The sequence below is a fragment of the Aquarana catesbeiana genome, linkage group LG06, assembly GCF_042186555.1.
Source record: "Aquarana catesbeiana isolate 2022-GZ linkage group LG06, ASM4218655v1, whole genome shotgun sequence".
NCBI classification, from domain to species: Eukaryota; Metazoa; Chordata; class Amphibia; order Anura; family Ranidae; genus Aquarana; species Aquarana catesbeiana.
The window spans coordinates 143,215,672-143,238,991 of record NC_133329.1 but is presented as its reverse complement, the minus strand read 5'-3'; positions in this window follow the sequence as shown (position 1 = coordinate 143,238,991).

Here is a 23,320-nt window from a genome sequence, read left to right as displayed (position 1 = left end):
ACCCATTCACCTGGGGGGAAAAATGTCAATAAAAAAACACACTACACAGGTTTTTAAAGTAATTTATTAGTCAGCTCCGGGGGGTCTTCTTCCAACTTCTCTAACTTCGGGGGTCTTCTTCCGACTTCTCTGCTCTCTCCGGCCTCTTCTCCACTCTCCGGCCTCTTCTCCCGGTGTCTGGCCTCTTCTCCCGGTGTCCGGTTCTTCTCCCGCTCTTCGGATCTTCTGCCGGGCTCCTTTGCTATCTTCTGCTCTTTTGCCGCTCTTTTGCTAGCGGTGGCCTGGTCTTCTCCGCCGTCTTGTTCCTTCTTCTCTTCTTCCGATGTTGACACAACGCTCTCTCCTGCTGTAATGCTGCGTGAGCGGTGCGCGGGACTGTGACATCATGAGGAGCGGGGTCACCGGGTGACATCACCCGGTGACCACGCCCCATGCCTATATAAGTCATCGCACACCGCTCACACAGCATTACAGCGGGAGAGAGTGTCATGTCAACATCGGAAGAAGAGAAGGAACAAGAGGGCGGAATAGACTGGGCCACCGCTAGCAAAAGAGTGGCAAAAGAGCAGAAGATAGCGGGGGATCCCGGCAGAAGTGGCCGGACACCGGGAGAAGAGGCCGGAGAGAGTGGAGAAGTCGGAAGAAGACCCCCGAAGTTGGAAGAAGACCCCCGGAGCTGACTAATAAATTACTTTAAAAATCTGTGTAGTGTGTTTTTTTATTGACACTTTTCCCCCAGGTGAATGGGTAGGGGTACGATGTACCCCATACTCATTCACATAGGGTGGGGCGCCAGGATCTGGGGCCCCCTTATTAAAGGGGCTCCCAGATTCCGATAAGCCCTCCGCCCGCAGACCCCGACAACCAACGGCCAGGGTTGTCGGGAAGAGGCCCTTGTCCTCATCAACATGGGAACAAGGTGCTTTAGGGTGGGGGGGCCGCAGGGCGCCCCCTGCCCCAAAGCACCCCCCCATGTTGAGGGCATGCGGCCTGGTACGGTTCAAGAGGGGGGGTGCTTGCTTGTCTCCACCCCCTTTCCTGACCGGCTGGGCTGCGTGCTCAGATAAGGGTCTGGTATGGATTTTGGGGGGACCCTCACGCCGTTTTTTCGGTGTAGGGGTTTCCCTTAAAATCCACACAGGACCTAAGGGCCTGGTATGCCCCTGGGGGGGAACCCATGCCAGTTTTTTATTTAAAATTTGGCGCGGCGTTCCCCCTCATGACTCATACCCGACAGCTGTCAGCACTGCCCGTCGCTCATCGCAAAAGGAAAAAAACAGTTTTCCTTTCCCAATGAGCGAGCCAGCTCGGCGCTGGCTCCCGCGACGGGCTCTCAGGTGTCAAATCTCGCTGATAACAGCCGCGAGATTGACACAATATCGCGGTCACCTACTGTACAATTGGCTACAGACCACCAAGAGTAGACAACCAGGTAGACATAAGGAAGAATGGGAAACAGCCCTTAACAGGACATTCACGGACGAACAATGGGTTAACGCATGTATCCTTGCACAAAAGTGCTCTTTTAGCACAAGCACCCAAGAAACTTCCTATAAAGTACTAACGAACTGTTATTTTACCCCAACCAGATTGCATGCTTGGTACCCAGATACAACAGATGTCTGCTGGAGATGTGGTACTGACAAGGGCACCATGCTGCACATCTGGTGGGACTGCCCGCTTCTTCGTGGTTTCTGGGATGAGGTCTGTACTCAGATCATCGCCATAACAGAAAGTGAACTGAATTTCACACCTGAATGCTGTTTGCTACAAATATATAACTACTCACTGAGTAGGTACAAAAAATCAGTGGTTCACCACATGCTAAACGCAGCAAAAACAATTATCCCAAAACACTGGAGATCAACACATTCACCCACAATAAGGGAATGGCTATCCGAGGTGGATTCACTTTACAAGATGGAGGAGACTGTGGCAATGGCCTCAGAAAGGACAGATAAATTCCACATGCTTTGGAAATCTTGGTTCACCTTCAAGTACTCGGACTCCTTTGCCAAGATGCAAAATGGCTGACTACACAAGCAGGGAGTGTTGCCCAGACACACTTAATTCAAACTCCCCTATGGGAACTAATGTAAACCACTTTTAATTCAGTCTGCCTAACATAAAAATCATTTATATACAACAGAAGCAAATATTCTAAAAATCCCCTACCTCCCCCTTATCCACCTCCCACCCCTCTTCCTCCTCCCTGCTTCTTTTTTTTTTTTTTCTTTCCCTTTTTAATCTATATTTCCCCTTTCTTTTTATTATTTCATTGTTTTGTTAGTATCTATTCCCTTTAGGTTGTAACCTCAAGACACTCACAAAAATATAACCCTTGATCCTGAATTATAATGATATGCAAGACGCAAGGGGTTTTCATTTCATAATATACACCGTTTTAACAGTTTTATCAACAGGTATAACAGTTTAATTGGTGATATGGGCTGTATACTCAAACAGAAAAAGTATTAGTATTGGAACTTAAATCAAAAACAGAACAAAATGACTGTAATGTAATGTATGATGTTTATACAAGAGTGTAATGATTATTTTACCCATGTTGTTATGACAATATATTTGCTCAATAAAAACTTTTACTGAAAAAAAAACCAGTTGATTGACATAAATAGCTTCAGCCAAACGCTAACCACGAGTGGAAGAAATGTTTTTGTGTTATCATTCATATTCTCTGATAAATGGCCAAGAAATCATACATTCTGTCAGGGTATGTAACTTATATGCACAACTGTATATGTGCACAATTCCACCAGGACTCTTGTTGGGCCCTTTGCTGATAATACCTGTTTATATATTTGCAGTATGTACTATTATTAATCTTTTATTATAAAAAGCTTGTATTATTTCCATACTGGTGTACATCTATATACCTATGGTTAATGTTTTTTTTTTCCACAATCAAATCTTTATTAAAAGTTAAACAGAACAAAAATTGAACAGAGTAATAAGTAACTTGTACAGTTAGGTTAATGTTATAGGCTGGCTGCAATAGTTCAGCTGCTCTCAATTACTTTTGTAGTACACCCCCTTAAGGGCCACAGATAAACTGGGACCCCCCCTTTTCACAGCCAGGCACATTTAATTTTCACAGGCACTTCAGAGACAAAGAACAGTCTGTGACTTTTTTTTTTTGTGGTTTATTGAGGGTTAATAACTTGGTGTCAGAAACCATGAACCAGACCGAGACAGAAGTACAGTAAAATCACACTTGTTTATTGATACAAATAAAAAGGTAAATAGAGTAAGCGTAGTCAAATCATAGCCAGAGTCCGGTACCCGGATCGGGTAGTCAGCCAAGCCAGAGTTCAGTAACCAGATCAGGTAATCAGCCAAGCCAGAGTTCATTAACCAGATTGGGTAATCAGCCAGGCCAGAAGTCAGGGATCCAAGTACAGGAACAGCAAGCAGGATAAGGAGCCAGAAGGGATGTCAGCAAAGCCAGTCTTTAAACAGGAACACGGGAGATGGTTTCTTGTGATGTGACCAAGGCGAAGGCAGGAATGAGCTGGACGTCTTTAAGTAGGTGGGACTGACGAGCAGATCCACAACAGCTGGTTAATTGTGGAGAGAGACGAGAGCTGGCAATTAGCCGACAGCTGAGCGGCCAGCTCAAGGAAGGAAGGACTGAGCCAGCCCTGACAGTACCCCCTCCTCAATGACCCCTCCCCCTCGGAGGACCACCGGGCTTGAGGGGAAAACGTCTACGGAAATCACAGAGGAGGGCAGGGGCATGTGCGTCCGAGGATGAGACCCAGGAACGGTCTTCCGGACCGTACCCCTTCCAATGCACCAGGTACTCTATGCGCCCACGGAACCTATGGGAGTCAACAATGGATTGTACCTCATACTCCTCATGGTTCTTAACCTGTATAGGGTGAGGACGTGGCACCAAGGTGGTAAAGCGTTTGCAGACCAACAGTTTCAATAAGGAGACATGAAACACATTTGGGATTCGCATACTAGGAGGAAGGTCCAACGCGTAAGCCACTGGGTTAATCCTGCGAAGGATACGGAAAGGCCCAATAAACCAAGGTGCAAACTTCAGTGAGGGAACACGAAGTCGGAGGTTGCGAGATGACAGCCAGACCCTGTCCTCAACCTGGTAGGAAGGTGCAGGCAAGCGTCTGCGGTGAGCATTGAGTCTGTACCTATCATTAGCATGATGCAAAGCCTCCTGGACTTGTGCCCAAGTGGAACGAAAATCACAGAGATGCTCCTCAAGCGCAGGAATACTCTGCGGAACAAACAAATCAGGCAGCATGGAAGGTTGGAAACCATAATTTACCATAAACTGAGACAATCGGGAAGCATATATCAAGGCACTGTTGTGAGCAAACTCTGCCCATGGTAAAAGGTCTTACCAGTTGTTGTGATGGTCAGAAATATAGCAACGTAGGAATTGCTCCAAGGTCTGATTGGCTCGTTTTGCGGCCCCATTAGACTGCGGGTGATACGCAGAGGAGAAAGCAAGCTGAATTCCCAGCTGTGCACAAAAGGCTCGCCAGAACCGGGACACAAACTGACTACCCCTGTCCGAGACAATCACCTTGGGTAGCCCATGTAAGCGAAAGATCTAGCGAGCAAAAATGGAAGCCAGTTCCTTAGAAGTGGGCAACTTTTTAAGTGGAATACAATGACACATCTTTGAGAACCGGTCGACCACCATAAGGATAACCGTGTTGCCTTGGGAGTTGGGCAACTCCACAATGAAATCCATAGATAGGTGGGTCCAGGTCCTCTCTCCATTGGGTATGGGTTGTAGGAGGCCCACTGGAAGATGTTGTGGAGTCTTACTCTGAGCACACACGGAAGAGGCAACTACGAAGGCAGTTACATCAGCACGTAGACTAGGCACCAGAATTGTTGGGAAATGGCCCAAACGAGTTGATTCTTCCCAGGGTGGCCAGCTGCCTTGGGAGAATGGTAAGTCTGGAGCATGGCAGTACGGAAACACTCTGGGACAAAGCAGCCGTCACAAGGTTGCTCAGGAGGAGCATCGACCTGAGCAGCAAGAATTTTGCTACCCAAAGGAGAAGTAAGAACCGTAGCCATCATAGGAACCGGAACCGACTCCAACTTGGAAGTGGAGGAAAATTGTCGTGACAAGGCGTCAGCCCTTACATTCTTAGTACTGGGTAAGAATGAGACAATGTAATTGAAACTTGACAAGAAAAGAGCCCATCACGCCCTTCTGGGAGAGAGACGTTTAGCCTCAGACAAGAATGTGAGATTCTTATGGTCAGTAAGAATGAGAACCGGCACAGTGGTGCCTTCAGGAAGATGTCTCCATTCTTTCAGGGATAAAATGATCGCCAACAGCTCTCTGTCACCAATCTTGTAATTGCACTCCGCAGGTGACAATTTCTTGGAAAAGTAGCCACAAGGATGCATAGCACTCTCAGAGGTAGGACGTTGATACAGAAGGGCACCAACACCAGTCTCAGAAGCATCAACCTCAAGGATAAAAGGTAACGTAGGATCAGGATGTGCCAACACAGGAGCAGAAACAAAGGCAGCCTTGAGACTTTCAAAGGCCTTAATGGACTCCGGAGACCAACTCTGTGGGTTACCGTTCTCTCTGGTCATATCGGTCAGGGGCTTGATCAGAGACGAGAAGTTACGAATAAAATTCCGATAATAGTTGGCAAAACCCAGGAAACGCTGCAGAGGACGTAACCCCATGGGTCGAGGCCACTGTAGGACTGCCGAAGGTTTCTCTGGGTCTAACGAAAAACCAGCAGTGGAAATTAAATGGAATTTATCCTGTTTCCAATGGAACTCACACTTCTCCAGTTTACAATAGAGATTGTTCTCTCTTAATTTCTGAAGCACACGACGGACATCTGTGTGGTGGCTCTACAGGGACTTGGAAAATATGAGGATATCATTGAGATAAACCACCACACATAACTGCAACAAATCTCGGAGGACATCGTTAATAAGTTCCTGGAAAACTGCCGGGGCGTTACAAAGGCCAAAAGGCATTACGAGGTACTCATAATGGCCTGTTCCGGTATTAAACACAGTTTTCCACTCGTTGCCCTCCTTAATCCTCACGAGATTGTATATTCTGTATTCATGGCCTTCGCCTACTGTCAGAAACCATGAACCAGACCGAGACAGAAGTACAGTAAAATCACACTTGTTTATTAATAAAAATAAAAAGGTAAGTAGAGTAAGCGTAGTCAAAGTATAGCCAGAGTCCAGTAACCGGATCGGGTAGTCAGCCAAGCCAGAGTTCTGTAACCAGATCGGGTAATCAGCCAAGCCAGAGTTCAGTAACCAGATCGGGTAATCAGCCAGGCCAGAAGTCAGGGATCCAAGTAGAGGAACAGCAAGCAGGATAAGGAGCCAGAAGGGATGTCAACAAAGCCAGTCTTTAAACAGGAACACAGGAGATGGTTTCTTGTGATGTGACCAAGGCGAAGGCAGGAATGAAGTGAGCTGGACGTCTTTAAATAGGCGGGACTGACGAGCAGATCCACAACAGCTGGTTAAGTCTCCAGCTAGATCACTGTAGATGAATCTGACAGACACAGTCAGATTTAGCAATGGCCTTTTGCAGGCAGGAACTCGAAGCCCCTTGTTGTGTAGCAGTACTTAGTGATCAGCTTGCACTTCCTCCTGTGGCCACTGGTCCCAGCACCACCTCTTCAGGCACTACCAAACACCTGGCTGCAGCTGCCCCTTTCACTAGCCCTCCAGGCTAACTTTCCTCCACAGTCCTCCAGACTGTCCCTCTCTCGAGCCCATCCGCCTCACTCTGCAGGATATCTCCCAGGGAAGGGATGAAGACTTACCACAATGCTGTCTTCAGGGAGAACTGACTAGGTATGGCAGTCTACCCCCTTGTAAGTCCCCAGTAGTGCTGCTCTACTCACACTGTCATCCACTTGCTCACATACATCCAGGAAGGGCTTCCTCCATGTGTTGTGGCAGAATCCTTCCAGCACTAAAGCCCCTGTCCAAGGTCACCCCCCAAACTAGGGCCACCGACAGCCTCCACAGCACTAAATCTCCATCTTCATCTGCCCCTGCTGGCATGGCTCATACCTATTTATGAGGTGGGCCTACCCCCTGACAGCCCTTTACTGGGGATTGGCTGAGGCCCTCATAAATATTGCAAACAGACCCTTCTAACCTCCACCCACTAGCTCTAGTAGTTTCTACAACCTTCTAGACCAGGGGGAGGCACCAGAGGAGCTGTCAGGATGAGCATCGATGTATGCTCGCCACATTTGCATGTGGCAGACATACATCGATGACATGCTAATTATCTGGGATGGTCCAGAGGGTGAACTCAGGGATTGTCTGAGTCTCATGAATCAGAACAACTTCAATCTTTTCTTTACTATGACACATGACTTCCATGAGGTCAACTTTCTGGCTATTACCATTTCCAAGGACCATGTGGGTGGACTTTTGAGTAGGCTATTTAGGAAGGAAACCGCTGGCAACACGCTGCTACACGCAGATAGTTTCCATTCCGAGCCAATGAAGAAATCAATCCCATTCAGCCAGTTTTTTAGGCTTAGAAGGAACTGTAGAACAAATGAAGACTTCCAACGGGAGTCAGATGAACTTTCCATCAGAATGCTGGATAGAGGATACACAAAATCGGCCCTTAAAAAGGCCTTTAATCGCGTCAAAAACACCAATAGACGGGATTTGATCTTTAAAACCAAGAGGCAAAGTAAAGCAGATATAACAACCAGAATCATTATGAGATTCTCTAATGAACACAATCAAATAAGAAAGATTATCTCAAAGCACTGGTCGATCCTCACTGAGGATCCCATTTTGGGAGGATTGGTGACTCCCAATCCCAAATTACATATAAGAAATCAAGCTCCATTGGAAATATGCTAATGCAGAGTGAGTACAGGGGAAATGCAAGAAAAGATCCATGCAAAACTTGGGGTACCTACCCATGTGGATCCTGCTCACAATGTGCAGTTATTGGAAGGAGGACCACATGGACCTTGCCAATGGGGGGACCTTTTGTTTACGCCATTTTGCCAACTGCAGGACGCAAGGCATCGTATACCTCGTACAATGCCAGTGCAGTGCCTTCTATGTCGGGAAGACCTGACAAGAATTTGGCAAACAAATAGAGAAACACTTGCACAGTATGCGTATAGGTAATTTATACCTACCACTAGGAAGACATGTAGCCAAACAACATAACTACAGGATGCCCAAGGTGAATTTTTCAGTTTTGGACAGGCTTCATATACCCATCAGGGGGGGTGATTGGAACAACGTTCTGCACCAGCGCGAAATGCGCTGGATCAGATACATTAGGGCCACAACTCCCCCTGGCTTAAATGAAATGGAGAGCTTTAGACCCTTTCTAGATGGCTTCAGCTCGGGCAAGACAGACTAGAACTTTGATTTCATATCCTATGTTCTATATTTCATATTCTAGTCTTTGGGAATTTAATAGTGGAAGCTGCTTTCTCCTTTTGTGAGAACATTGAGGCAATATACCATCTAGATCAGTATCCTCTGAATGACTGTTCTGTTTGGGACTTTCTCTCTTTCCTTTCTTCCTTTTTGACCAGCTTCTGCTGGGTGGTGTCCCGTGTGGGCCCCTGGGCTACTGGGGATCAACTGAACATGAGATGCATTTCTTGGAGGGTTTATATATATATATATATATATATATATATATATATATATATATATATATATATATATATACACATTTATACATTTAGGCTAGTTTTATGGTTTTTGTGTGCGTTTTTTTTTACTCTCCTTCCCTGGGCATAGCTAGGCATTCTAGGCCAGGGTTGTGTAGAGCCCAAGGACCTTCACCATTTTGTATAATTTATTATTATTTGTGACCTTTTTCTTCCCATTTAGGTTAGAACTTTATATGCAGCCTGGGGGGTTTCCAGTGTCTAGAGTGAGATATATTTGGTTGCTTTCCTCCTCTGATTTCCTCCTCTGTAGGAACTTCACCCCCTCTGCCCATTCACTTCTACCCGACACAGTGGGGCCGCGGTGCCTGATCCTGACACTGCGGCATTCCCATCCCAGAGCTTGAACTCGGTTCAGGCTGGGGGACTTATGTGTCGGTGGTTATTAGTCCCTATTGGTCCTCCCTCCATCTGCTCCAGAAAAACTTTTGGAGTGGGTGGTAGTGATGACCAATTGGTGTGTACTGCAAGCCTTGCGGTATCATGCGGTGCTTCATTTCGCCATTATACCATTATGGTTGGTCTGCTGGCTCGGATGTTTTCATCCTTACAGACAGATCATCACGCCGCATCACGCTCCATCCTCTCTTGGATGGGGGCATCTTTGCCACAGGAGATGATGCCGAGTCACTCCCCGACTCTGCCACTGTGGCTTGACGTGGTGCCACCACGCCCCCAGTGTATCTACCTGCTCCACTGGTGGGCGCTGCCCTTTTCAAACATGGCGGCAACCCTGTCATTTCTGCAGGACACGTGATCACGCTGCACCGCGCTCGCGCTGTGCTCTAGCGGCGTCATGTGTCTGGCTGGCCCAGATGGTGGGACGTGCCACATCACTACGTTTGCACGACGCTTCTCCACCGCCCACACCATTTAAAAGGATGCCAGGGATGGCAAATGGCGCCACTCTTCCCCTCGATTTACAGCCGAAGGGGGTTACCAGTGAGTGTAAACTCTCTATCCGATGGTCTGATGTGGGATTGGACGAAGCTCTGTACCCTCCTTATACAAGTAAGTCTCTGGCTTAGGAACAACCGGACATCTTTAAGGGGGGTTTATTTTCGGAGCTTACATACATATATATATATTTAGGGTGCTTTTCTCACTACCCCTCTCTTTTCATATATGTTTTATACAGCCACAAGCACTTGTGTTTGGAATGCCATTATTGGAATCTTTCACTATATCCAGCCATCTTGTAGAGGATGTATGGCAGCTTGGGCTAGTGGAGGACTGGAACCTTTCACTCTGACACTGGGAATGAACTAGTTGTTGCTTATTAAATGCATATGAAAAATGTAAGTGGCCTGGCACTCACTCTGTCCATTTATTTTAAATGTGACATGTATATGTAGCCTATAACATTGTGACTTTGATTTTTCTTAGATTGTGATACAATTTTCCCTGAGGAAGACTCTCTTGAATAATGTATGTTGAAACGCGTTGGAATTCTGCTACTTGATGTCACCTCTTTGCATTTGTGGTGATTGTAGCTGTAGTAAGATGTATCACTTTCTTTCATTCTTTTCAATACGCACTGTGATTTTTAATACTATGTAATGTTTGTGACATGATGAAGCCTAATTTATCAATTTTTGCTCTATGTATTTATATTCATATGTATAATAAATGATTTTTTACACAATTTAATTGTTCTCATTGCTTTAAAAATCCCAAATCAGATTTTGTAGGATAGGTCACCCAGCCTTGATTTACTAAATCCTGACCCAGATTCACAGCTTAAGCTTAGCCCTGAGCTAAATAATTTTACCTACACTAACAGACCTACACTAACACCTAGCACACACTAGAGAGTGCTACACTTTGAATAGATCATTAGTTAATTTCCCAGGAAGGGAATTCCTTCTGTTCACAGAGGTCCTGTCCTGGGAGGAGGTACTGCCAACTTTATACAGGTTCAGCTCAACATCCTGTTTGGGGAGGGCCAAATCCCATAACCCTCTCAAAAGAGGGCTATTCTAGCAAAAAAAAGGGGCATGTTGGTAGTGGGAGGGGTTATCCTGAGCTCCGCTATATTTTTTTGTTTGCCAGTGTCCGATCCTCCAGTAGGTGGTAGTATAATCTCAAAGTTAGAGACTTCCTGCATCTTTCAATGGACAAGTAACTAAAAGAATCCACCACATAGGAGCTTACAATCTGTCAAGGAGAATCCTCTAAAATTAGGACTAAAGTTTATTTACACAAAAAAAAAAAACACTGTCCACTTTCATTGTAAAGCCCCATACACACTATCAGATTTTCTGCTGATTTTTGTCTTCAGATTTACCAAAACCATGTAGTGCAAGGGCATGCCTGATTGCATACAAATTGAAACTCCTAAGGTTTGACCTCATGTTATATGGTTTTGGTAAATCTGAAGGAAAAAATCAGCAGAAAATCCAATAGTGTGTATAGGGCTTAAGAAATGCACAAACTACAAAGAACAATAAATGAAATAAACTAAACTAAACTATCTTAATTACCATCCCACCCCCAGATAAATTACTATCGCTTAATAATAAAAAAAAAACATTTTTTTAAATCAAATTTTCACCAGTTTCTGACTTAGTAAAATATTTCCAAAGGCAAAATCTGTATGCAGTAAAATCAGCTTTGCTAAAATCATGTCTTTTGTCTACTCTGATAATTGAAAATCCAGCAACAGCGGATAATGGCATTACAACCGCTAACATGTTTCTCACATATATAGAGCTTAATCGTAGGGTGATATCATAATGGGGATGTCAGCCTAATAGCACGGTCATGGTCACAATTGAGTGCGCTCCCAACACAAAAGAGCCACTCATATACAGTATGTGGCAGCACGGAATAGGGCCCAACTCCATGTTGCTACGTATATACATACAGCTGTCAGGAAGGGGATAAGAAACAATAGCAACTAATAATAAAAAAAAATGTGTGGGGGCAGCTTATTTGCCTGCTAGAAAATTGCTCTAACATCTAGGATTTTCATGCTTAAGTTTTAGAGAATATGCTTCTTGCTGTGGGCTTTCTTCATTGAACAAATTGAACAAGAGCCAGACCAACATTATTGATTATATTCTCCTATCTCTTTTTGGAATTCTGTAAAATATGAGATCTCATTGAGACATTTACCGATTTCAATTGGTGGGCTGATTTTTTTAAAACGTTTTCAGGAAAATATTAAAGTAAACGTGATACATCACTTCCGCCTCTTGCTGGAATGCAGCTGAAGTGCTACAGCGTCCCTGCTTCCTGAATTGTTTGTATCGCTATATGCAACGGTTTAAATCGTTTTTAATAAATTATCGTGATGTACTTCATCATTGAAGCTTGTTTTCTTTCTACATTACCCCATGGATGTTTGAAGTGGTGACGGCACGATCTGAGTCCGGAGGGACCCCCCTATTGGTTGCTTATCTTGCGTATCTTGACTACCTTAATGGGTGTCATGGCGATTTGGTGAGTAGGATGTTTGACAGGTGTTGGCGGAGGAAAATACACAGTCACTTCTAACCTTGGTTACAAAGATCACTGAAGATTCACCTTGTACAATATTCTTGATGGCGATGAGAGCAATGGGGAGCTCTCCACTTCGGATTCCTCCTCATTTTCAGATTCTGAGTCTGACGTGGACTATGAGCCTGTCCTAACCAATGTTACACTGACAGCCTCAGAGGAGGAGGATGAGAGTCCGCACGCTAGACGAAGGCGTACTGGTGAGGAGGCAGTGCCATCCACCAGCACCGCAGTGCCATCCACCAGCACCGCAGTGCCATCCACCAGCACCGCAGTACCTCGGCAAAGGCCACGTACCAGTGGGGTGTCACCTCAGTCCCAAAGGGTTAGGTCCCATGCCAGCCTTCCCTATTCCCTTCAGAACCCCTTGTGGCTGCCTCCTAATTCAGGAGAAGCTAACGTTCCCCCTTTCACTGCCCAGCCAGGAGTCCAAGTGGACACAGAATTCCCTGATAGACTTTTTCCATTCAATTTTAACCTGTATGCACAACAATTTATAGCAAGTAACCCAACGTCCTCTTATGCCCGTCCCTACGAGTGGAGAGCCCTAACAGTGGAGGAGTTTAAAAAATTTTTGGGCCTCACATTCTGTATGGGACTAAACAGAAAAAATGAATTACGTTCATATTGGTCTACCCTCCCCATCTACCACATGCCCATCTTTTCCTCAGTAATGCCCAGGACCAGATATCTCATGATTATGAGATTCCTACACTATAACGACAATACCCAGTGTCCTCCCAAATTTTGACAAGCTTTATAAAATTCGACCGCTAATAAATTATTTTTCTTCCCCCAGTTGTTTACCCCAGACCAACACATATGTGTGGATGAGTCCCTTATCAAATTTTCTGGCAGGCAGGGCTTAAACCAATTTATTCCCACCAAAAGGGCCCACTATGGGGTGAAGATGTACAAATTGTGCAATCGAGCTACAGGGTATACCTATGCCTTCATGCTATATGAAGGGAAGGACACCCAGCTACATCCTCCTAATTGCCCAGAATACACCATAAGGCACCATAAAGACGAGCGGGAAGGGCTTTCCTCAAAACCTCGTCAACAAGAAGTTAAGAAGAGGGGAGGCGATGAGCTTACGGAATCAGGAAATTCTGGCTGTGAAGTGGAGGGACAGAAGGGACGTCTACATGCTTTTTTCGATCCACAACAATACATTTGTTGAGATCACCAGGAGGAATAACCCAATCCAAAAGACAACATGTATTCACGAATACAACATGTTCATGGGGGGTGTCGACTTCAACGACCAGTTGCTTGAACCCCACCTTTCCACTAGAAGAACATACCGGTGGAATGAAAAAGTTTCAATTTATTTGTTTGATATGGCCATATACAACACCTGTAATCTATCGCAACTCCACTGAAAGACTCAAACCCTTCCTTGGCTACCAGGAGGAAATCACCACTACCCTTATATACCCGAACGGCCCACCAGAAAACATTAGATCCGATGTGATTAGCAGACTCTCTGAACACCACTCTCCCGATAAAATCCCTCCCAGACCAACAGGCCAAAAACATCAGAAAACGTGCCGGGTGTGCTCCAAACGAGGAGTGAGAAGAGACACCATCATTGTCCCCAATGTCCTTCCCAACCAGGCCTCTGCATAGTTGACTGTTTCCGCCATTACCATACTTCACTAAATTATTAGTGAAGTATGGTAAACATAACCCTCACTTCCTGCCATTTACCTTCACACCCCTTATGCCTCTGCTTGTTCTGTAACTGACCCTGGCTTGTTATTCGACCATGCTTCTGCCTACCGATTCTGTTTATGTCTCTGCCTGATCTGGAACTGACCCTGGACTGTTATTCGACCATGCTTCTGACTTCCGATTCTGTACATACCTCTCTCTGCCTGATCTGGAACTGACCCTGGACTGTTTGACCATGCCTCTTGCCTGCCTCTTGGACTGATCTTGTACCCTGCCATTGGACTAGTGGGATTCAGAACACAGGGGTCTCACATATGTGAGGGGCTTCAGAATTGTTTTTCTGGATGAAGAAGACAATTTAATTTGTTTTCTCATTCCTAGATTAGGGCCTGGAGAGACTCGGAGGCTTCAAAGAGATTTGGGTGGGAGAAGCCTCTACCCCTGTCCCCATTCTGTCCTGAACGAGGCCCTACTTCTGCCTGCTGCCTGGACCAGTGCTGTTCTCCTGTGTACAACTATGCTACTACAACCACAGGTAATCTTTTGTTTACTCTTTGCTCAGCATAATGTATTTTGGGGTGTAATTCTTGGTATGTGAATGCTATGTGTCCCTAGAACACCTGATGGTGTTCCTTGCATGTTGGGCCTCTGTATGTGACCAGGCTGTGTAAAAGTCTCACACATGTGGTATCGCCATACTCAGGAGGAGTAGCATAATGTATTTTGGGGTGTAATTTTTGCTATGTACATGCTATGTGTTGGAAATATCTTATAAATGCACAACTTTGCATAAAAAAAAAAAATGCATTTTCATTTTTTTTCCACATTTTCCAAAAACTTCTGGAAAAAAATGAACCGTTCAAAAGACTCACTATGCCTTATAGATTATATGTTGGGGTGATAGCTTTCCAAAATGGGGTCACTTTGTGGGCGTTTCCATTATCCTGGTGCTCCAGGGCCTTCAAAAGTGTAATAGGTGGTTGAGAAATGAGATGTGTAATTTATGCTGCTAGAACGCCTGATGGTGCTATTTCAATATTGGGCCTCTGTATGTGGCCAGGCTGTGTAAAAGTCTCACACATTTGGTAGCGCCATACTCAGGAGGAGTAGCAGAATGTATTTTGGGGCGTCATTTGTGGTATGTACATGCTATGTGTTGGAAATATCTTATAAATGCACAACTTTGCGTAAAAAAATGCGTTTTCATTTTTTTCCACATTTTCCAAAAACTTCTGGAAAAAAATGAACCATTCAAAAGACTCATTATGCCTCATAGATTATACGTTAGGGTGTTAGTTTTCCAAAATGGGGTCACTTTGTGGGCGTTTCCATTGTCCTGGTGCTCCAGGGCCTTCAAAAGTGTAATAGGTGGTTGAGAAATGAGATGTGTAATTTATGCTCCTAAAATGCCTGATGGTGCTATTTCAATATTGGGCCTCTGTATGTGGCCAGGCTGTGTAAAACACATTTGGTATCGCCATACACAGGAGGAGTAGCAGAATGTATTTTGGGGTGTAATTTTTGCTATGTACATGCTATGTGTTGGAAATATCTTATAAATGCACAACTTTGCGTAAAAAAAATGGTGGTACAGTGGCATGTGCTATACACATGCCATGTGAGAGAAATAACCTATAATGCCCCGTACACACGGTCAGATTTTCCGATGGAAAATGTCCGATCGGAGCGTGTTGTCGGAAATTTCGACCGTGTGTGGGCTCCATCGGACATTTTCCATCGGATTTTACGACACACAAAGTTTGAGAGCAGGCTATAAAATTTTCCGACAATAAAATCCGATGGCGTTAATTCCGACCGTGTGTGGCCTGTTCCGATGCACAAAGTGCCACGCATGCTCAGAAGAAATTCCGAGATGGAACAGCTCAGTCTGATAAACTTAGCGTTCGGAATGGATACAGCACTTTCGTCACGCTGCAATGTTAAAAATGGTTTAATACAGCGCACTCTCTTCTTCTTTATAATGTGAGAAGAATGAAGTAGTTTTGCTGCTCATATTCACACAGACTTCTCACAAACTTATTTCTTTACTATTTATCAGGATTCCCTCAATATATTTTGATTTGTCACATCTGACAACATTTTTTTGGTGTTGTATTTTGTTTTATGTTTTTTGTTTTAAGGCAGAATTTTTTTTTCGGTTTGTATTTTTTTTAAGGCTGATCTTTGTTTTCTTGTATTTTTAGTTTTACTCCAGAATATTTTTGTGTGTGTTTTGTGTGTCAAGTTACCACAACACCATTGATATGTTGTTATATTTAATCTGTAGGAGATTGTTTGGTGTTGTTGTCTCTTGTTAATTTCACATTGTACTTTAGAAATGTACCTGAATCGTCACCAACAAACTGTCCTTTTTGAATGAAAACACACATAGGAGAGTAAAATAGAAAAAAAAAATCATTTATTAACCTCCCTGGCGGTTTTCCCGCGTGTGGCTCGGGGTTAAAATTCAGGACCATTAGCGGTAACCCCGAGCCACACTCGGGATTGCATCGCAGGATCCTGGTGCCTCCTTACTTACCTTGTCCCCGGGATTCTGCGATGTCCCCCGCAGTGTCCGCGGGCTGTGTCCTGTTCCAAAGCCTCTCTGTGCCAGGCTCCGTTCCCTGCGAGCGGCGCGACGCACGGGGGCGGAGCCTGGCGGCAAATTCAAAAAAATGTAAAAAGCATAACACATACAGTACTGTAATCTTACAGATTACAGTACTGTATGAAATCATTTCACATCCCATTTGTCCCCAGTGCTCTGGCCCATGCCCTGCATGCAGTTTTATATTGCATATACTGTTCTTTCTGCCTGGAAACTGGAGATTGTCCATAGCAACCAAAAAGTGTCCCTTTACGTCAAAAATGGCTTTAGACCATCTAGAAAACAGTGATAGTAAATTAGAACACTTGCAGAATTGAGCGATAGTGAATCGTGTGGAAATTTATTTTATTACTATTTATTTTTATTTTTTTTAATTATTATTATTTTTTTAGTATATTATAATTTATGTTTTTGTGTTTCAAACGTTATCCTACCCGGGATATCTACTAGACTCTTGTTTGGACAGATTTAAGTGTGTTATTGTTAAGAATTACAGACCTACAATATAAAATGCCAAATTTCCATGCAAAATAATTGTACCGCTTTCAGCACCTAAAATCCGAAATAATCATACCACCAGGGAGGTTAAGGGCTCACAACTAAACAAAGAGGGAGGCAACGCTGGAGAAACAGCAGAAACGGGTTAAGCCTTGGACCCCAGGGCACACATCAATTATTTTCAAGCAAAATTGGTGGCCTGAGGAGTCCATATCTAAGGGAGTGCAGTCTGGTCCAGAAGTCCCAGAGATCCGGAAAGCAGCAGATGACATCTGTGTCCCCAGGCCAAGAGACTGCATCTTTTGCCAGACCAGACTGAACCCAGAGCCATCACTCTCTTGTCTTCCTTCCACGCTGTGGCTCTGGTGGTGGAGTTGTGGCAGCAGGAGGAGGAGGGGCCAACTCACTCAAGTGGGTATTGGGTGTTAGTTCCCCACTCACCCCCTTACTTAGGACTTTATACAGAAGGTTCTCACATAGCTTGTGTTGACCCTCCTGCATGCCCTGCAGTTTTGTGGCAGCCATGCAGGCAAAGGTCTCTTCAGGAATGGGTAAGGCTCGGAGGGACGCAGAAGCCTCCTGAATTAGCCTGAGTGCAGAATCCTGCATGTGATTCGCCTTCCTCGCTCTTTTGTATGGAAGGTGGAGGGGAGGAACCTGCGATTCGGTCAGGCTTCGACTTGTCCCAGGCTTCTCCTGGCTGACACTTAGCCCCGCCTCCTCCTGGCTGCAACTTAGCCCCGCCTCCTCCTGGCTGCCACATTCCACAGCCTCCTCTTGGCTGAGGACCATGCTTCTGACTTCCGATTCTGTACATACCTCTCTCTGCCTGATCTGGAACTGACCCTGGACTGTTTGACCATGCCTCTTGCCTGCCTCTTGGACTGATCTTGTACCCTGCCATTGGACTAGTGGGATTCAGAACACAGGGGTCTCACATATGTGAGGGGCTTCAGAATTGTTTTTCTGGATGAAGAAGACAATTTAATTTGTTTTCTCATTCCTAGATTAGGGCCTGGAGAGACTCGGAGGCTTCAAAGAGATTTGGGTGGGAGAAGCCTCTACCCCTGTCCCCATTCTGTCCTGAACGAGGCCCTACTTCTGCCTGCTGCCTGGACCAGTGCTGTTCTCCTGTGTACAACTATGCTACTACAACCACAGGTAATCTTTTGTTTACTCTTTGCTCAGCATAATGTATTTTGGGGTGTAATTCTTGGTATGTGAATGCTATGTGTCCCTAGAACACCTGATGGTGTTCCTTGCATGTTGGGCCTCTGTATGTGACCAGGCTGTGTAAAAGTCTCACACATGTGGTATCGCCATACTCAGGAGGAGTAGCATAATGTATTTTGGGGTGTAATTTTTGCTATGTACATGCTATGTGTTGGAAATATCTTATAAATGCACAACTTTGCATAAAAAAAAAAAATGCATTTTCATTTTTTTTCCACATTTTCCAAAAACTTCTGGAAAAAAATGAACCGTTCAAAAGACTCACTATGCCTTATAGATTATATGTTGGGGTGATAGCTTTCCAAAATGGGGTCACTTTGTGGGCGTTTCCATTATCCTGGTGCTCCAGGGCCTTCAAAAGTGTAATAGGTGGTTGAGAAATGAGATGTGTAATTTATGCTGCTAGAACGCCTGATGGTGCTATTTCAATATTGGGCCTCTGTATGTGGCCAGGCTGTGTAAAAGTCTCACACATTTGGTAGCGCCATACTCAGGAGGAGTAGCAGAATGTATTTTGGGGCGTCATTTGTGGTATGTACATGCTATGTGTTGGAAATATCTTATAAATGCACAACTTTGCGTAAAAAAATGCGTTTTCATTTTTTTCCACATTTTCCAAAAACTTCTGGAAAAAAATGAACCATTCAAAAGACTCATTATGCCTCATAGATTATACGTTAGGGTGTTAGTTTTCCAAAATGGGGTCACTTTGTGGGCGTTTCCATTGTCCTGGTGCTCCAGGGCCTTCAAAAGTGTAATAGGTGGTTGAGAAATGAGATGTGTAATTTATGCTCCTAAAATGCCTGATGGTGCTATTTCAATATTGGGCCTCTGTATGTGGCCAGGCTGTGTAAAACACATTTGGTATCGCCATACACAGGAGGAGTAGCAGAATGTATTTTGGGGTGTAATTTTTGCTATGTACATGCTATGTGTTGGAAATATCTTATAAATGCACAACTTTGCGTAAAAAAAATGGTGGTACAGTGGCATGTGCTATACACATGCCATGTGAGAGAAATAACCTATAATGCCCCGTACACACGGTCAGATTTTCCGATGGAAAATGTCCGATCGGAGCGTGTTGTCGGAAATTTCGACCGTGTGTGGGCTCCATCGGACATTTTCCATCGGATTTTACGACACACAAAGTTTGAGAGCAGGCTATAAAATTTTCCGACAATAAAATCCGATGGCGTTAATTCCGACCGTGTGTGGCCTGTTCCGATGCACAAAGTGCCACGCATGCTCAGAAGAAATTCCGAGATGGAACAGCTCGGTCTGATAAACTTAGCGTTCGGAATGGATACAGCACTTTCGTCACGCTGCAATGTTAAAAATGGTTTAATACAGCGCACTCTCTTCTTCTTTATAATGTGAGAAGAATGAAGTAGTTTTGCTGCTCATATTCACACAGACTTCTCACAAACTTATTTCTTTACTATTTATCAGGATTCCCTCAATATATTTTGATTTGTCACATCTGACAACATTTTTTTGGTGTTGTATTTTGTTTTATGTTTTTTGTTTTAAGGCAGAATTTTTTTTTCGGTTTGTATTTTTTTTAAGGCTGATCTTTGTTTTCTTGTATTTTTAGTTTTACTCCAGAATATTTTTGTGTGTGTTTTGTGTGTCAAGTTACCACAACACCATTGATATGTTGTTATATTTAATCTGTAGGAGATTGTTTGGTGTTGTTGTCTCTTGTTAATTTCACATTGTACTTTAGAAATGTACCTGAATCGTCACCAACAAACTGTCCTTTTTGAATGAAAACACACATAGGAGAGTAAAATAGAAAAAAAAAATCATTTATTAACCTCCCTGGCGGTTTTCCCGCGTGTGGCTCGGGGTTAAAATTCAGGACCATTAGCGGTAACCCCGAGCCACACTCGGGATTGCATCGCAGGATCCTGGTGCCTCCTTACTTACCTTGTCCCCGGGATTCTGCGATGTCCCCCGCAGTGTCCGCGGGCTGTGTCCTGTTCCAAAGCCTCTCTGTGCCAGGCTCCGTTCCCTGCGAGCGGCGCGACGCACGGGGGCGGAGCCTGGCGGCAAATTCAAAAAAATGTAAAAAGCATAACACATACAGTACTGTAATCTTACAGATTACAGTACTGTATGAAATCATTTCACATCCCATTTGTCCCCAGTGCTCTGGCCCATGCCCTGCATGCAGTTTTATATTGCATATACTGTTCTTTCTGCCTGGAAACTGGAGATTGTCCATAGCAACCAAAAAGTGTCCCTTTACGTCAAAAATGGCTTTAGACCATCTAGAAAACAGTGATAGTAAATTAGAACACTTGCAGAATTGAGCGATAGTGAATCGTGTGGAAATTTATTTTATTACTATTTATTTTTATTTTTTTTAATTATTATTATTTTTTTAGTATATTATAATTTATGTTTTTGTGTTTCAAACGTTATCCTACCCGGGATATCTACTAGACTCTTGTTTGGACAGATTTAAGTGTGTTATTGTTAAGAATTACAGACCTACAATATAAAACGCCAAATTTCCATGCAAAATAATTGTACCGCTTTCAGCACCTAAAATCCGAAATAATCATACCACCAGGGAGGTTAAGGGCTCACAACTAAACAAAGAGGGAGGCAACGCTGGAGAAACAGCAGAAACGGGTTAAGCCTTGGACCCCAGGGCACACATCAATTATTTTCAAGCAAAATTGGTGGCCTGAGGAGTCCATATCTAAGGGAGTGCAGTCTGGTCCAGAAGTCCCAGAGATCCGGAAAGCAGCAGATGACATCTGTGTCCCCAGGCCAAGAGACTGCATCTTTTGCCAGACCAGACTGAACCCAGAGCCATCACTCTCTTGTCTTCCTTCCACGCTGTGGCTCTGGTGGTGGAGTTGTGGCAGCAGGAGGAGGAGGGGCCAACTCACTCAAGTGGGTATTGGGTGTTAGTTCCCCACTCACCCCCTTACTTAGGACTTTATACAGAAGGTTCTCACATAGCTTGTGTTGACCCTCCTGCATGCCCTGCAGTTTTGTGGCAGCCATGCAGGCAAAGGTCTCTTCAGGAATGGGTAAGGCTCGGAGGGACGCAGAAGCCTCCTGAATTAGCCTGAGTGCAGAATCCTGCATGTGATTCGCCTTCCTCGCTCTTTTGTATGGAAGGTGGAGGGGAGGAACCTGCGATTCGGTCAGGCTTCGACTTGTCCCAGGCTTCTCCTGGCTGACACTTAGCCCCGCCTCCTCCTGGCTGCAACTTAGCCCCGCCTCCTCCTGGCTGCCACATTCCACAGCCTCCTCTTGGCTGAGGACCATGCTTCTGACTTCCGATTCTGTACATACCTCTCTCTGCCTGATCTGGAACTGACCCTGGACTGTTTGACCATGCCTCTTGCCTGCCTCTTGGACTGATCTTGTACCCTGCCATTGGACTAGTGGGATTCAGAACACAGGGGTCTCACATATGTGAGGGGCTTCAGAATTGTTTTTCTGGATGAAGAAGACAATTTAATTTGTTTTCTCATTCCTAGATTAGGGCCTGGAGAGACTCGGAGGCTTCAAAGAGATTTGGGTGGGAGAAGCCTCTACCCCTGTCCCCATTCTGTCCTGAACGAGGCCCTACTTCTGCCTGCTGCCTGGACCAGTGCTGTTCTCCTGTGTACAACTATGCTACTACAACCACAGGTAATCTTTTGTTTACTCTTTGCTCAGCATAATGTATTTTGGGGTGTAATTCTTGGTATGTGAATGCTATGTGTCCCTAGAACACCTGATGGTGTTCCTTGCATGTTGGGCCTCTGTATGTGACCAGGCTGTGTAAAAGTCTCACACATGTGGTATCGCCATACTCAGGAGGAGTAGCATAATGTATTTTGGGGTGTAATTTTTGCTATGTACATGCTATGTGTTGGAAATATCTTATAAATGCACAACTTTGCATAAAAAAAAAAATGCATTTTCATTTTTTTTCCACATTTTCCAAAAACTTCTGGAAAAAAATGAACCGTTCAAAAGACTCACTATGCCTTATAGATTATATGTTGGGGTGATAGCTTTCCAAAATGGGGTCACTTTGTGGGCGTTTCCATTATCCTGGTGCTCCAGGGCCTTCAAAAGTGTAATAGGTGGTTGAGAAATGAGATGTGTAATTTATGCTGCTAGAACGCCTGATGGTGCTATTTCAATATTGGGCCTCTGTATGTGGCCAGGCTGTGTAAAAGTCTCACACATTTGGTAGCGCCATACTCAGGAGGAGTAGCAGAATGTATTTTGGGGCGTCATTTGTGGTATGTACATGCTATGTGTTGGAAATATCTTATAAATGCACAACTTTGCGTAAAAAAATGCGTTTTCATTTTTTTCCACATTTTCCAAAAACTTCTGGAAAAAAATGAACCATTCAAAAGACTCATTATGCCTCATAGATTATACGTTAGGGTGTTAGTTTTCCAAAATGGGGTCACTTTGTGGGCGTTTCCATTGTCCTGGTGCTCCAGGGCCTTCAAAAGTGTAATAGGTGGTTGAGAAATGAGATGTGTAATTTATGCTCCTAAAATGCCTGATGGTGCTATTTCAATATTGGGCCTCTGTATGTGGCCAGGCTGTGTAAAACACATTTGGTATCGCCATACACAGGAGGAGTAGCAGAATGTATTTTGGGGTGTAATTTTTGCTATGTACATGCTATGTGTTGGAAATATCTTATAAATGCACAACTTTGCGTAAAAAAAATGGTGGTACAGTGGCATGTGCTATACACATGCCATGTGAGAGAAATAACCTATAATGCCCCGTACACACGGTCAGATTTTCCGATGGAAAATGTCCGATCGGAGCGTGTTGTCGGAAATTTCGACCGTGTGTGGGCTCCATCGGACATTTTCCATCGGATTTTACGACACACAAAGTTTGAGAGCAGGCTATAAAATTTTCCGACAATAAAATCCGATGGCGTTAATTCCGACCGTGTGTGGCCTGTTCCGATGCACAAAGTGCCACGCATGCTCAGAAGAAATTCCGAGATGGAACAGCTCGGTCTGATAAACTTAGCGTTCGGAATGGATACAGCACTTTCGTCACGCTGCAATGTTAAAAATGG